This window comes from Triticum dicoccoides, chromosome 1A (genome assembly GCF_002162155.2).
Source record: "Triticum dicoccoides isolate Atlit2015 ecotype Zavitan chromosome 1A, WEW_v2.0, whole genome shotgun sequence".
NCBI lineage: Eukaryota > Viridiplantae > Streptophyta > Magnoliopsida > Poales > Poaceae > Triticum > Triticum dicoccoides.
In genome coordinates this window covers 62,916,509-62,932,431 of record NC_041380.1, presented here as the reverse complement: position 1 = coordinate 62,932,431, position 15,923 = coordinate 62,916,509, and the positions used below count along the sequence as shown (strand labels likewise).

The following is a 15,923-nucleotide window of genomic DNA, read 5'->3' as shown; positions in this document are numbered from 1 at the left end:
ATCATACTAATCAAGAAAAAACTTTCTTTTCAAAAGGAAAGGCTAAGAAAATTCATCGCTTGTATGAACGAACGATTAATAAAGCAAAGTCTCATACTTCTGACCTACAAAAGGACAAAGTCACGAGATTCTTAGATATTGACCTACCAAAGGACCAATGGATTTATGTCACTGTTCCACCGCCCATGTCTTCTACAAGGAGCAAGGCTTTTGCAAGCAAATGATAAAAAGCGCATTCCTCATTTTACTCATGTGTCTTACAATATTTCAACCCTGATTGGTGTGCTATTTGCTTTGTCTCGATATGAGTTTGATATCCATAGGCATAGAAGGCACCAGGAATTTCCAATGAATCGCCTGAACTACAGCATGCACATGAAGAAAAATGTCATCGATGTACCTCTCCCTCCTACTCTGCCGACGCAATTATTTTCGCTTTGCCTCGTCCCTTCTCTCACCACCAGGAAATTCTGCTCCGATTAGCCTATACGCCACGCTCTAATGTGATCTCGGTCACTTGGCTAGAATGTAATGAATGGGGATACATGGGCAAAAGATTAGCATCTTCATTTTGTGCCAGGTGCGTGCATCTTCGGGTATGTCGTAAGCGGATAATGCTAATTGTGGACACTTGCTAAACTGGTCCACTAAGACCTAATGATGCTACGAGAGTGGAGAGATCTGGTGGGCAAGCGACTACGTGCTGCAAAATATAGTTGCTTCCTAGTGATTTTTATGCAACACGATTAGCCATCAGTCACACTGTCCCTACTATACATCCTCCTATGACTTGTCCAGCTGTCTGGTAGCCAAATAATAAGATCGAGGACACGGTGACACTGCACTGCTTGCAAGTTGCAAAACCTGGTCCTCTCGCCGAAGCTCCATCATTGCGCAGCTCCGTCGTTGCTTCTGTCCCCCCACACGCCGCAAAGAATGAGCAATCAGCATGAGCTATTGGGCATGTTCGTCAGTTCTGAGTTTGTTATACATTTTGAAATCAAATTCATATAGCTAATCCAGTTACAATTATAGCAAAGCACTGCTCGCTTCTTTTAATTCATTGGAGTTTGCCCATTGCCGGTGGCTCTACGGAGGATTGCTTTTATGCCAAAAACATCTCTCCGGGGAAACTGGGCTCTTTTACAACACATCATTGCAGCAGATATCAGGTTAAAGAATTCTGGCAAAAAAAAAATTGTACTCCATAAGCTGTGACAACGAGTTTGCAAGAGGTTGTTGTAATACAAAGGATGAAGAGAAACTAAAGCTACATGTTTTTCTTAGATGAAAACTACAGGCTTCGCATTAAGAAATCTTGCGCTCTTGAAATCTACTAGCACGGAGTACTAGCAGAAAACCACATCAGAGACGCCATTCTTCTCCTGCTACCAGGAAGCATCAATCACACTCCATTAAAACCATAGCCCCTCAGCCAACCATATATCCCAGTCTTTCGATTTGGAACCAAGCATGTGTCACATAGAGGTGCCCGCCCTGGCTCATCTTCACCTTTGCCAATATTCTAAATTTCTAATAAGCAGATCAATTATGAGAAATTACATGCACAGAAATCCACGAGTTCAATTTCAGTTATATATGCAACATTTCATAAAAAAATATGTCGCAAAATACTTAGAAACCAGCAGTTCAGCTTGTTAACTGCACCAACCAGTGAACTAGAAATGTAATTGGTTTAATCAATGATCCACCTTTTATGACTACTATTAGGATCCCTTGTTCATCCGGTGGTTCTGGTCGGTATACTGGTATTTATCTCTTAATAACTATTGGATATATCCTGCAGCTCTCTTGTCTCTTAGGGCCCATGTCAAAGTCTCTTGTTTTTTTCAAAATTGCTAACTCCGTATTCTCGAATTATTATTATTTTCGCAAAAAAGAAATCAAACTGTACTGTACTTCAGTATATGCAAGAGAGCAGGAATGCATAACGGGCTTGCTTTAATGTTTCATGCCAACCTGCACTGTGGTAATTTTTTCAAGCTATTATTTTACATGTTTCGGCTATGCAAATTATTCATTTACTCCTTTGATAAATTGGATGATGACTGGCCTTTGCTGTCCTTGCTTAGATGGTAGAGTGTTTTGTCAAAGCTGCTAGGGTGAACATGAAAGTAATCATCCCATTTGGAAATCAGTATAGAAATGGTTGCATACATTAAAACTGAATGTAGAAAATAAGCATGATGTGCACGATCATAGGTCGATAACTCGATATGATAGTTTGTGACATCTCCAGGGTTTTCAGTTCTGCTTGATTTTCAAGATTCTGTGCAAACTATCAAACAAATGTATGTGTACTATTCTTACACTAAAACATCAGGTTGTCAATTCAAACATTCTAAGATGCTAGCAGTTCTATGCCTTTCCCAACACTTGTTCATTCAGTGGACCATGAAATGGTATGGTTTTCATAGGGTAGATAGCAGAATTGTATCCTGCTCCACGAAAACACTAAGCAATCTCAACCTGAACTTTGAAGCTCCAGACAGCACCTAATAATTAGGTAAAGGCTTCTGAGTCACCAAATTTCAGTGGTCACAAGTTGAACTCTGCCGTTGAGATATTTGAAAACAAGATTTCATATAATCCTTTTCAAGCTTGATTAAACAAAAACTATTCTCAAGACTCCAGAAATACACATCACTAATTAATGGCTGTGTGCTGATGTTCTTGGATGCAAAGTGCAAGCAAATAATAACAGTTCTTGTGTTAACAACTTAATGATACGGTTCATGCGGTCACAATAAAAACTAAAACAAACTAACAACCAAAAGTGACAACACTTGTAACACACTTCACTGTTAAATCAACACCTTTCTACCTCAGAGAAAATCATTTTTTGCCTCCAGCAGTGAGCACTTTGGGTACTCCCTTCTTTTTAGATGATTAGTCCTCATGTTAGTAGCATAGTGAAATATGGCAAACGACTCAATCCCAGCGGTCATTCTCTTCTTCAGTGAGATCCTCTGCCTTTTAGTCCAGGGGTACCTGCCAGGCTTCTTGTCCGGGCAATTGTCACACTCCAACCCACAACACAGGAACACATCCTCTAGATTGACTGCCGCCGCGAGAACACGTCTGACATAACTCACAAAGCAATCTTCAGATTCAAAGCCAAACATGACGAGTGTGACCAAACTGTGGTGTTGGAAATCTGCCGCGGCTGAGTCCCACTCTACACCCTTGTTCTCACTATATGATTCTTCTTTCCTCTTCTCCTCGTCCATTTCCATTTTACACTCATGATCCCATACCTGCATGGCAGCAAAAAGGGCAAAGACGAAAATAAATTGTCAATAGAGCAGCCACCTTTGGTATCTGGTGAGACAATATTGCAAAAACTTAAGCCCATGTGGCCAAAAAAAATATCTTTAGGTAAACACATACCGTTATGTATAGCTCCTTCAGTAAGGGCGCAGCTTCAAGAAAATACATTGTCCAGGTGAGATCATACCCTTCAGGAAGATCAACTATATTCAAAAACCTTAGTTGGCGGAAAACAAATGCCAAACATTGCGTCGGACATTCTGGCTGCACCCAAATCTGCAACGAACAAGCACATGATGAGATGGGCAGAGAAAAAGTGAAGGCACACAGCTCGCAAAGCAGCAATCACGACTTACCTTTTCGGAACAAAATCGCAACTTCAGGTCTCGTATAGAGCTACCACTAAGAAACTCACTTAACTTCACCATCTTGTGGTAACTAAGGCTGAGATTTGTGAGGCTTACAGCCTCCAGCAATGGGACATGACCAATGAACAGTGGATCTTGGAATTGCAGCCAGCCTTCAAAGACCATCCTTGTGAGTTGAGGGAGCCAGTTCAGCATAACTCGTTCGAGACTACAGTGGACAATACTAAGCTCACTGAGATGAGAATGTTCAACTGGCAGTGTGCTGCAATCACCAGAGTCGCAATTGTACAAACGAAGACGCTTCAACCGCTTGCAAGTGATGAGGACATTGGATATGTCTGATTCACCAAATCTCAAATTCTCGAGGTCGAGGGCAGTGAGACCACCAAACTCACTTGGACAGGCATCAAAGAACAGCATGAAATTTCTCGCGGAGGTGACCAGATCATCCTCAACCATGTCAATGATGTCATACGTCCCTGTCATAACACTGAATTTGACATCCTCGACCAAGTGTGCCATCATGGCATGACAAACAGCATGCCCAATGGATATGGGGACATCGTCTCTCAAGTAGAACGTGGTCGACAGAAGGTGGATGGTGTGTTCTTCAGGATTCTGCGTGTCAGTATGCTCTCTCCAGGATTTTTTGTCGAAAGAGACCCTCTGCCCACTGGAATTGCTAAAAGAGACCCCCTACGGACGAAATTGACAAAAGAGACCCCCTCACAAGTGGCGGCAGGCGCGGCAGGCGACATGTGTCACCTGCCGCCACGCCATGAGACGGCGGGCCCGGCCGCCACCGCAGGAGGCGGCCGCGCGGGGCACAACGGCTTCTGCACAGTGCAGCGTGCCGCGACGGAACGGGCCGCGCCAGGTGGGCCCGGCCGCGGCCGCCGCTGCCGTTGTCACTCCCCGGCCGACACGGCCTGCTGCGCGCGGGCCCAGCAGGTGGGCCACGCCGCCACCAGCCGAGGCGGCATGTCTTGTGCTGCTGCACGTGCGACAGTGCGTAAACGGCGCTGATTCCAAGGCGCGACAGCGACACTGACGGCGGTGACTCCGACGCGCGAGAATATGGACGCTTTTGGTTGTTTCTCCCGGAAATCAGTCCTGGCTTTGCTTCTTTTGCCTCAACGGATGCGATGGCACTGGGAATCCGATGCTGCGGGAAGCTGTTGTGCCGACACTACAGGGATCCTAAATTTCCCCGCTTAATTTTCTCGCCATCATTTATCGTCTGAGCTTATAAAAGGAGACACCGAGGCTCTCGTCCAGCCATCCTCGAAATCGGCACTACGCAAAGTATGTAACACATTTTTTCAGTCGGTATGAGTTTGCCTTGCTCGGATCAAAGCATTAGGCCGAGGAAAATGAAGAATGCAAGTTTGCCTCCGGGGGTGGCAGTCCTGCGGTGTTGGTGTGGCGATCTTTGCAAGGTGAAGGAGGTTACGGATTTTTCAGATTGGTTGGGCATGAAGTTTTTCATGTGCACCAATTATGAGGAAGATCCACCCATAGCTATTTCAGAGTACGACAAGCCTCCGGTATGCTTTAACCATCACAAATAGATATTGTTGGTATTTTGATAGATTCTTTAATAACATTCTGGTTTCTTGTTGTATTCTCCTCTGCCTCTGTACATGTACTATCGTTGGATTGACACAGAGATGTCGGCTTGGGCAGTGACTGAGATTCGTGAAATAGTTTCTATGCGGAAGAGCGACGCGAGAAGGCGGAAGCTGAGGAGAAAGCAGAGCAAGAGAGAGAGTTAAAGGAATACTATGCGGAGCAACACCGATTTTTTCAGGATTTAGGAAAGAAAAACAGGGAAGAGGCTCGTCGCATGGAGGAGCAGGAACGACAGCGAAAGGAGGCTCGTGAGGCGGAGAGGCAGAGAAAGAAAGAAAGGGCTCGTCAGGCCAAAACAGCAGAAGAAGCTAGCGATGGAAAAGGAAAATATCCACGTTGGACTCAGTAGATTCCTGTGGTAGTATTTTAAATTTCGCAATCATTTGTATCTTTATTTCTGCAGTTTAATGTAGCTTTATTTCAGTAGTTAAATGTAGCTTTATTTAAATTCTACGATGTATCTTATTTTCAGTTGTACCTTGTCGTGTTGTATCTTATTTTCAGTTGTACCTTGTCGTGATGGAAAAAATATAGTTTTAGAATAAAGTAGTGGCATTTTCTTTCCCTCCACTAATTATCGAACATCGTGCAACAACTACAAAATAAAATTAAGATAGAACATAATGCCTTACAATAAGAGAGTACAAACTAATAATGCAAGTACATCTGAATTAAACGTTACAACTGGAATACAACTTAAAAACTACATGAAGGCATCATCGTCATCCTCCATCGATGCAGAAATCTTGCCCTTCGAGGATGCAGAACTCTTACCCTTGGACGATGAAGAACTCTTGCCCTTCGAGGATGCAGTACTCTTGCCCTTGGACGATGCAGAACTCTTGCCCTTTGACGATGCAGAACCCGGAAGCGGCGGCATGAAGATATCATCTTCGTCCTCGCTCTCCTCAGTCCATAAAAATGGATGCTTTTCTGCAGTCCTTCTAAAAGTTTCACTCTTCGGCTCCACTACCTTCTTCCACCTTGCATTCAACCTAAGAAGTTCTTTGCGTACCTCCTCATAGGTCCTTTCAGGCCACCCAGACCTACGTAATTGGTGAGCCAACTCATTCATTATGGTGTCACTACCGTTCGTCCCATGGAACTATCCTATTATCCATCTTGAAATCGGTAGCTAGCCTCAGAAGAGTGCTGCTCATCCCAAGGTGAAAACTACGATCGAAAGGATAATGGGACATCTCGCCTACACTACACTCGAATGATTATCAACCTCCGTCTGAAGGGAGTTTTATAGGTAGAGAGGAGAAAATGGCGGGAAAGAACGACTGCGGTATGGCGGGAAAGGGTTGGCGGGAACATATGGCGGGAAGGGGTTGGCGGGAAACGGGTGGCAGGAAGATATGGCGGGAAGGGGTTGGCGGGAAACGGGTGGCGGGAACATATGGAGGGAAAGCGTTGGCGGGAAAATATTGAGGGGAAAGCGTTGCCTGAAAATATATTTTTCCAATGTCTAAGATGGGCAATGGTTGCACAGTATTCATCAGCCAAAATTAAAAAAAAATCATTTCAGCCTAACATAAGCAAAAGAGTGGAGCGGGATAGTATGGCGGGAGATATAGGCGGGAAAAATTGTTCCTGACTGGTGCACTTTTATTTCAGCATACATAGATATTCAAATCGAAAAGTCTGATACAGACATATGTAGATACAATGGGTCGCGCATGTGGATAGATGAATCACTCTACTTTACGATGACCACCTGGACTTTCCTTACGACCGGAAGGCGACAAGCGATTAGGTGGCCGAGTTACACGAAGACCGCGACCGTACTCGAATTCGGCTTCATGTGTCTGCGAGTCCTGCGTAGGTGGTGGAGTCGCGAATCCTTGTTGCGAATCTAAAGCGTAATTGTAGGCGTATGGTTGTGACTCCGCGGGGATAAAGATGGGCCAATAACGTCCCCTCCGAAGAACTCTGTAACTAATGATGTAACCGTGTCGCCATGATCATGTGATGCTCCCCAGAGGCCTGTGTTGACGTCATGATCATGTGATGCTCCCCGGAGGCCTGTGTTGACGCCACGTTGGGTGTTCTCATCGCCCCAATTAACATCAGGTATGTCTTGCACATAAAAACATTGTAAACAAACTGTTAGAGGATAATATATGATATCATTGTAAATGCATTGAAATGTAAACATGACTACCTGATCAGATCCCTCTCCTATACTGTCTGGCCATTGTACGTGGTGCTGGTTTAAATCTGGTACACGAGTCTCCTCGGGCATGGGGATCCCTCGCGTGGAGAGATACAGCTAAGATCCCTCACCTTGGGTGTATGCATCATATCCTGTGTACGCATATGGGTTAGGGGAAAGAAACTGCTCGGGCATCGAATCCAAGCCCGTGCCATGGTCCTAAGAAGTCTGCCCCTGACGAAGCTGCATCGAAAAAGAGCGATGCAGTGGCAGAGATGAGTCGTGTCGTGGCAATGTCGTTCTAGTACTCGGACCCTCCCCGCACTGCCCATGGCTCATACGCGCCTCGCTCGGTCTGGACGACGGCGCCGCACTCGGTCTGGCTGACCTCGCTACCGGCATGTTGTATGCTCCAGTGACAACGTCGTCGCCTCTACCGCATCTGAACTTCTTTGCCACGTATTGTTGAAAACGTTTCTGGAATGTCTTGCGAGATGGGCCCTGGCCCGGCATGCTATCCGTAGCCATCTGCCCTACTTCATTGCAATTTTGAAGCTGAACAATATTTGGATGTTATTTAGTTCAAATGATTATGAAATGATGGACATAAAAAAGTTACAAGTGATTACCATCTGGCCATGATAGTAAGCTGCATGCAGCTCAACATGTCTCCGCGCCTGCTCCTCGTGTGTGAGATGTGTTGGTATAGTAGTTGGCTGACTGGCTAGGCTAGCACGTGTGTTCATGCAGTACCACTGCTTGTACGCTTGATCTGTACTTCCATCGTATGGTCTGCAAAATTAAATAATTACATAAACCGTTGTGATGAAAGCAAAGCATCTTCACGCATCGTATGATCATCGTAATAAAATAATGTACATAAAATAATGTAAATAAAATATACCTAAGTTGATGCACTATATCTGCTAGCGCTTCATTTTCCCACTTGTGTACCCATTCAATGTTCTCTTCCCTCCAATCGTATAAACTCCAACCCCTGCCCATATTGGTTAGCCTGCAAATTATGTAACGAAGTGTGAGTTTAGTAAATTAAAAATGACACTAACTATTTAGGGATGTCACATCTTACTTATGTGTCTCCTCGTCGATACGTCTGGGAAAAGGTGGTAGAATTTCTTGATAGAGACCGAACTGTCTCATTACACGCTCTGGGTTGTAAGGCTCAACACACCATAGGAACAATAAGTTGCAGCGAGTCAGCCAGAATGCACTATCGGTCAACATGCCTGGTGTGAAGTGTCGAGCATCAAAGACCATTTGTAGCTGGTCCTGAGTCCACGGGTTCTATGTGACTTCTGCCTCATCAAGTATCTCAAACTACTGGTGGTACATAGGGTAACAATTTTTCGCAATATCTGGAGACCAACGTTTCCGTGCCTTTGTCCACCTGGTGGCCATAGTTGCGCTGGCACCCTCGCTAAAGTCATATGGGTATACGGGTTGTACTATACGAGGTCATCCTACAGGGAGGTATTCCCAGGACCACAACTGTAGAAACTCATAGGCGACACAAAGTAATGGAGCTTTTTGTGCGAAAGAGGTTTTTTGCGTGGCATCACACAAGCCTCTGTATGTATGAGATAGCATGGCAGAACCGAAGCTGTATTTTGGCTGCTCGGGTAAAGGTTCATCTACCATATTCTCTGCAATGTAGATGAGACCAGGGACAACAACGTCCCCATGTGAATTTGGAAATAGATTTCCGAGCAGCCACAACAAATACGCAAACAGATGTCTTTTCATTGCGATGACGCCTAGACTGACGTCGTCCCTTTGTGGTTCTCATCAAGTCGGTGTTCGGAACCCATTTCGGCCCATCTGGCCACAACATTTTGTAGTTCATATCAATGCCCCAAGCCCAGAACTCACCGTTCCAAGTGTTGTACAGATTGTACATGTTGAAGTATGGCGGTATGTATGGCTCGACGCTGATTTTTTGATCAGCAGCCGCCCGGAGCACATGACTGCAAGGGTAGCCCTCAAGTTTGGGCTTGTTACAAGTGCACTCACAGGAGGTTGAGCCAAGGGTGACAGCTTGCTTTTTTGATCCTCTGTGGTGACCCTTAACGTACTTGGCTCGCACATTGACCTCCCACTTATTCCTAAGTGCGTCCACTTTCCTGCAGCCATGACTTTGGGACTTCTTTGCTTTCTCGTCCAGATGTCTTTGCATCTTCTCGGACCATGGCTTGTTCAATTCAACTTGTGCTTTGGCGACGGTGACCCTGTCTGCAAAGTATGACAGGGTCCGGTTCCAAGTTTCTTCAATTAGGGTTGTGATAGGCAGTGCTCGCACCCCTTTAAGAACACCATTGTACACCTCTAACATGTTGTTGGTCATTATTCCATACCGAGCCCCGGTGTCGTGAGCCTGCGCCCACTTGTCCAAATGAGGGCAATTCTCACGGATCCACTGGCTCAAATTTATGGGCGTCCCACGACCCCTCCGGTCTTCTCTCTGCGGCAAGGCCGCGCGGTCGATCTCACCATTGATACCTGCCCAGATCGCATTCATTTTGGCTTCAATTTTTTTCATGCACATCCTCTTGAATAACTTGAATCAATCCTTGTTTTTGAATTTAGAGTAAAAGTTTGCTGTCAAATGCCTCATGCACCACCTTTCCTCTAGATCGGGCCATCCCCACTCTTCTTCCGACACCTTAATTATTTCAAGAGCGCTTAATAATCCAGTGTTGCGATCAGAGATGATGCAAACACATTTACGCTCTTTCACGACACCAATCTTCATGCAGCTCAGGAACCACAACCAGCTATCTTTGTTCTCGCTCTCGACCAATGCATATGCAATAGGAAGAAGATGATTATTTGCATCCGCTGCAATCGCCACCAATAGTGTGCCCTTGTACTTTCCAGTGAGAAAGGTACCATCAACAGATAATACCGGGCGACAGTGCCTGAAGGCTTGTATAGTCTGGGCGAATGTCTAGAATAAGCGGTCCAGGATTAGCTCACCCAGGTTCATTGGGTTTGGACGTTCTCTCCGCCAAACTTGAGTCCCCCTATTAGCACTTGCTATTTGATGAAGCATTCTAGGGGCATAAGAATATGCCTCCTCATAGGTACCATACAAGTTCTTGAATATATTTTCCTTCGCACGCCTAGCCTTGCTGTAGCTAACAGGGAATCCAATTAGATCCCCTGCATCTTTTTGCAGAGCCCTAACACTAATATTGAGACTTCCCTGCACAATTGTTTCCATCGTCTGTGCCACATATTTTGCTGTCACATTGCAGTGATCTGAAAGAGTCCCAGTTTGCTCACAGGTATGCTCCACTATTTTTGTGATATGCCATGATTGACATACCCCAGGCTTCAGTCTAGCGAGAACTCTTCCGCGGCAACCTTTCGCGGTGTGGATGCATATGACCTTCAACTCTTTTTTATCAGACTGCTTCACTCTATGTTGGCGGTGGATGCCGATTGCATAGCTACCCATTGCCTGGTAAGCAGACTTCTTGTCTGGGGAAAACTTACCCAACCTCCAGGCTCCCTGCTCCTAGGCCAGAAGCAGAGTGAAATTCGTTGGTGATGCTCATATCCTGTAAAAACCCAGGTTGCAGTGCCGCCGCGACCCCCCTCTGAGGAGGAACATCTTCTTCTTCGCTTGACTCTGAAGACGCAGAAGAATGATCATCATCATCTAGCGCCTCCAGCAATCCCTCCACGTGTTCGCTCATGTCAACGGCCGCAGACCAATATCCTGTGTCATACACAGGCTGGCCGCCCGTCGGTTCTGATGGGCCGACGCTAGGGGCTGATGTGATGGCCAACTCGACCTCACCACCCCTGCTACTGCATCCGGCAACATCAGTGACTGAAATGAACTCCACATACACCATCGGCTGACCATACATTGAGTTATTGGGATTGCTTGCAAACCTCATGTACGACCCCCACGACCGATCACCTGTGACCGGCCGCAAACCCCAACGGGCAACTGTCCCATCATTTCCTCCGTCAACGACGAAGGCCTCCATTGTCATTTTTTTTCTCCTGCATCTCTGGGCCAAACACCGCTCGGATGCACCTTCTAACTGTTGTGTAACCCACGTTGACCATGTCTCTCACTACAACTATAGTCGACTCGCACAAGGACACATCCACCCCCAATGGACCGTCGCGTAAGACGTTCCCATAGTACACTACTAAATTTTCCATAGTACCTAACCAACATACATATTTACATTGCAAACAATTAGTAACAGAACATTTAGTAGTAGTACGATGACAACATTTACATATCATACGACTAAAATAATAATCGTATTTTCGTTACAAATATTCGGTTTGTTTCTAGAATCATTTGCTTAGACTTTCCGGGGTTGTTTGGTTAACTAGTATTTAGAGATCTAATTGTTCTCAAACTCGTCTACTAGCGTCACAAACTAAAACTCTGTTTGCTTTTCTCTAACTACCCCTAAAATATCGTAAACTGGTTCTCGTAACATGCAAAAACCGAGCTTTTGAAAAAACGACTATTAGTAAAAGCTAATTTTCTTACAACAGGTTATGACAAAACCGAGGGTAATTACTCGCTATTCAAACAACCACAAAAAATAATAGTACGGTAATAACATTTTAATATCATATGAGTAAAACATTTAATTTCTTCCGGCTTTATAATTTTTTTTCATATCATACGATAACAATCATTTATTTACAAATAATAATATTTGCAGGGGCATGCACATTATTCACAACAGTACATCAATATAAAAAATATTAACAACATTAAGGTGTCATTTTATACCTTAGCTCCAATATGGATGTGCTTGCGAATGCAATTAAGAGTCCAAATAGTTCGAATAAATATCCGTCACCAGTATTATATGAACACAGTCAACCTATTATCATATAAACATCAATATTACACATGGATTTTTCTTTCTGCTATCAAAAGTATGAAAATAGCACTTGCATGTATGTGGTCATCACCTCAAAAGGGACAGCGAAGATGGAAACACAATTTCTTCAATCACGTCATCTCCTCCTTGTTTGCTATTAAGATGAAGTATTTTACCTAATTACATACATCATCAAGTACATTAGCACATTATCGTAATATATAAAATTTAGATTATTGCGACATAACAAAGTAGACCTACGGCTTCCTAACTATAGACTTATTAATAAACATACCACATGAAATAACATACCACATGCAATGAACAATTACAGTATAAGTTTTTCTTAATTACCGTATTAAGATTTCTCGCATGTCAATACTAATGGACGCACCTAACATTGATAAAACATCTTCAACCTACTCTTCTAAAAAATATATTATAAATGCTACATCTGTCGTCTGAAATTATTTCTAACCTCTAAGCACTAACATTGCATAGCTAATGACGAGTTAAAAGACTAACCAATTACCACCCTGCATGCACAAAAAAATCAATTTATTGCAAAACTCATACCTTGATCTTCAACTTCGTAGTTCACTTCGCTAGGCAAATCGTACTCCTAAAGCTCTAAATGACTCCAAAAAGTGATGAAATAATGCCTAACAAAACAGAGAATACATAGTTATGAACTAAACAAAAAGAGTAAAAACATCATGCATGCGAACGAAACCAACAAAAATGGATAGACCTTACCTTCATCTATCTTTTCTTCCACTTCAGCATATTCAAAATCCAACTCTAAATCGCCCTAAATCACGAGTGGAAGTGCTTAGTGAGTATTTCTTTCTCTCTGTTCTTACCACTTAGAGAGCAGAAGAGGAGGCCAGAGACAGTGTGCTTGCGCACGGAGCAGAAGCATAGTATATAAAAGGAAGAGGATTCCTGTAGTGTCGGCACAACAGGATAAACTCACCTACCACAGCCTCGGATTCCCGCAGCGAGTGAGTGTATTTCTGCAGTACCATCGCGTCCTTTGAAGCAAAAGCCAGCACTGGGTGAATGATTCCCGTAGTGCCGTCACGTCCACTCAAGCAAAAGGCAGTTGAGTCCCTAGGCAGCAACACAGCGGAATCAGTGCGGGTGCATACAAAGCAGACGCAAAAGCCAGCTCACGGGCAGCAGAATCATCGCGAATAAAGAAATAAAAGGCGTAGATTCCCGCCCTCTACAGCATCGGATTCCCGCGCGTGGGAATTAGCATTGTCTGCAACAGTGAGGCTGTCGGCGCGCATGCAGCAGCAACAGTGTCGCCGCCCCCCTACAGTGGCGGTCTGGCCCACGTCTCGCTTTCCGTGCATAAGAGTCTGTCGGCCTGCGAGCGACAGGACCAGCGCCGGCCGCCTCGTCTTGTGGCGGCAGGGCCCGCAAGGCCCGCCCCGTTCCGTCCCGGCGATAGACACTATGCAGATAACGTTATACCCCGCGCGGCCGCCTCCTGTTGTGGCGGCAGGGCCCGCCGCCTCCTGGCGTGGCGGCAGGTGACACGTGTCGCCTGCCGCCACTAGTGAGGGGGTCCTTTTTGGCAATGTTTTCGGCATGTGGTCCTTTTTGGCAATTCTGTTTGCCAGTGGGTCCTTTTGGACAAAAAATCGGCGGATGGTGTGTTCTCCAGGATTTCTGCGTGTCAGTATGCTCTCTATCGCTTGAACCACGGCTTCATTGATGCGAACCAATTCAACATCAGAGATGTCGGTGCATGACACGCCCTTGGGCAGGAAGTGCTAAGCGCTTATTATAAGCCAAGACAGCTTGGCGCAGAGTTTAGTCCACCGTCTGGAGAGGATGCTGGTTCTTGCAGCATCGCGGACAGTGGGTCGGTCAAGAATGTTGACCAGAACGTCATCAGGCAATGCGCTGAGCGCATCAACTTTCTTGCCTTTCTGCATTTGGCATGAATACAAATTAGAGTTGATTCCACACTAGTCGCAAATAAGCAAAAAAAATGATATTCTCGGATACGCAACATCTAGACAGTTGCAAGCATGTAATTTCAACGGCGCAAGACACTCAGACTTGACATATTCGTTTGCAACCCAAAAATTGCAATTATCAAATATACTACAATTTTGATGTAGAAGTGGAAAATTTTCAACTTTGATTACAGATCTATATAACGTGTTCTCTCTGAAAACAAAAGATCCGCCAAGGAAAAGAGGAGAATGAACTCACCCCCATGGCCCCATTGCTCCCGCGTAGATCGGCCGAGGCCCGAGAAGAGTTGGTCAGCCTGAATTTGGTAGCTGACGGCTCAGGAGTTGCCGTGAATTCGCCTCCTCCGGATATTGGTGTCCTCACGAGTTGATTCATCAGCTAACAGGAAAACCATATATACTCCGGCCTGCAATTGAGGAATGTGGCACGGATGGCCTGGCCGCTATTTCCTTCTCTCTCTTTTTTTGAGACAAACCCCAAAGCTTTTTATTCCGACGTCACAATGTTTACAGGGATGAAAGAAAGACCGTCCGGCTGTCCCAACCAAACATGTCGGCCAGCCGAAAGGGATAATGCATGCTTCGCGAGCTTGTGAGCCTCGATATTCGAGCTCCTAAATTCGTGAGAAATATTACAGACTTGGAAAGATAGTGTATGCTCTATTATTTCACGTATGATCGCACCATACTCTGTCGGGTTCTTCTCTTGGATATCTTGTACCACCACCTTCGCATCGGAGGCCACCTGGATGTTTGCCACGTTCAAATCATCAGCTAGAGCTAGAGCCTCCCTGATCGCCATGCATTCGAGAGTCGCCGGTTCTGATATACCTCTGAAGACCACACAGCCGAGGCTCCCAAGAAGTGTCCGTCTGAATCTCTAGAAATCGCTGCTACAGCTCCATGTCCTCTTCCTCTCCCCACTGCAGCATCAACATTAAACTTTGCCAGCCCCCCAGGTGGAGCGATCCAACCTGATCGTCGTGGCGCAGGTCTTGCGATCTGAGTCGATTTGATGGACTGCAATGCGTTGAGTTCATTCACGTATGAGTGTACAAATGCTTGAACAGAAGACGGGCTCTGATTGATATGCTCATAGATTGCCTTGCAGTGTGCTCCCCACAGTGCCCAAAGAGTGACCACAAAGTTTGTAAACTCATCATTAGGTAGCGCCTCTTGCATGAAGAAAAGCCACCTCTTCGGATCTGGTTCCTCGTTTCTGTTCAGCACATCAATAATATGTTCAGAAGACAGTGCCCATGCGCTTCGAGAAACAGTGCAGTTTAACAACGCGTGTCTCCAAGTGTCTTCAGCTCTGCATAGGCAATATGCGGTCGAATCCGCCATGTTTCGGTGATGCAAAAGTGCGGCCGTCGGAGTGGTACGCCTAGCAAATCTCCACAGGAAGACCTTGAGCTTTGATGGTACCTTGATTCCCCAAAGTCTTGTCCAACCATCGCCATGTTAGGGAACGTAGTAATTTCAAAAAAATTCCTACGCACATGCAAGATCATGGTGATGCCTAGCAACGAGAGGGGAGCGTATGATCTACGTACCCTTGTAGATAGACAACGGAAGCGTTTGGTTGATGTAG

The 15,923-nt window shown here is 45.2% G+C and overlaps 1 pseudogene; it reads right to left on the bottom strand.

Moving 5' to 3' along the window:
* Positions 1-2,846: 2,846 nt before the first annotated feature.
* LOC119351261 lies at positions 2,847-15,131 on the bottom strand (annotated as a pseudogene).
* Positions 15,132-15,923: the final 792 nt, after the last annotated feature.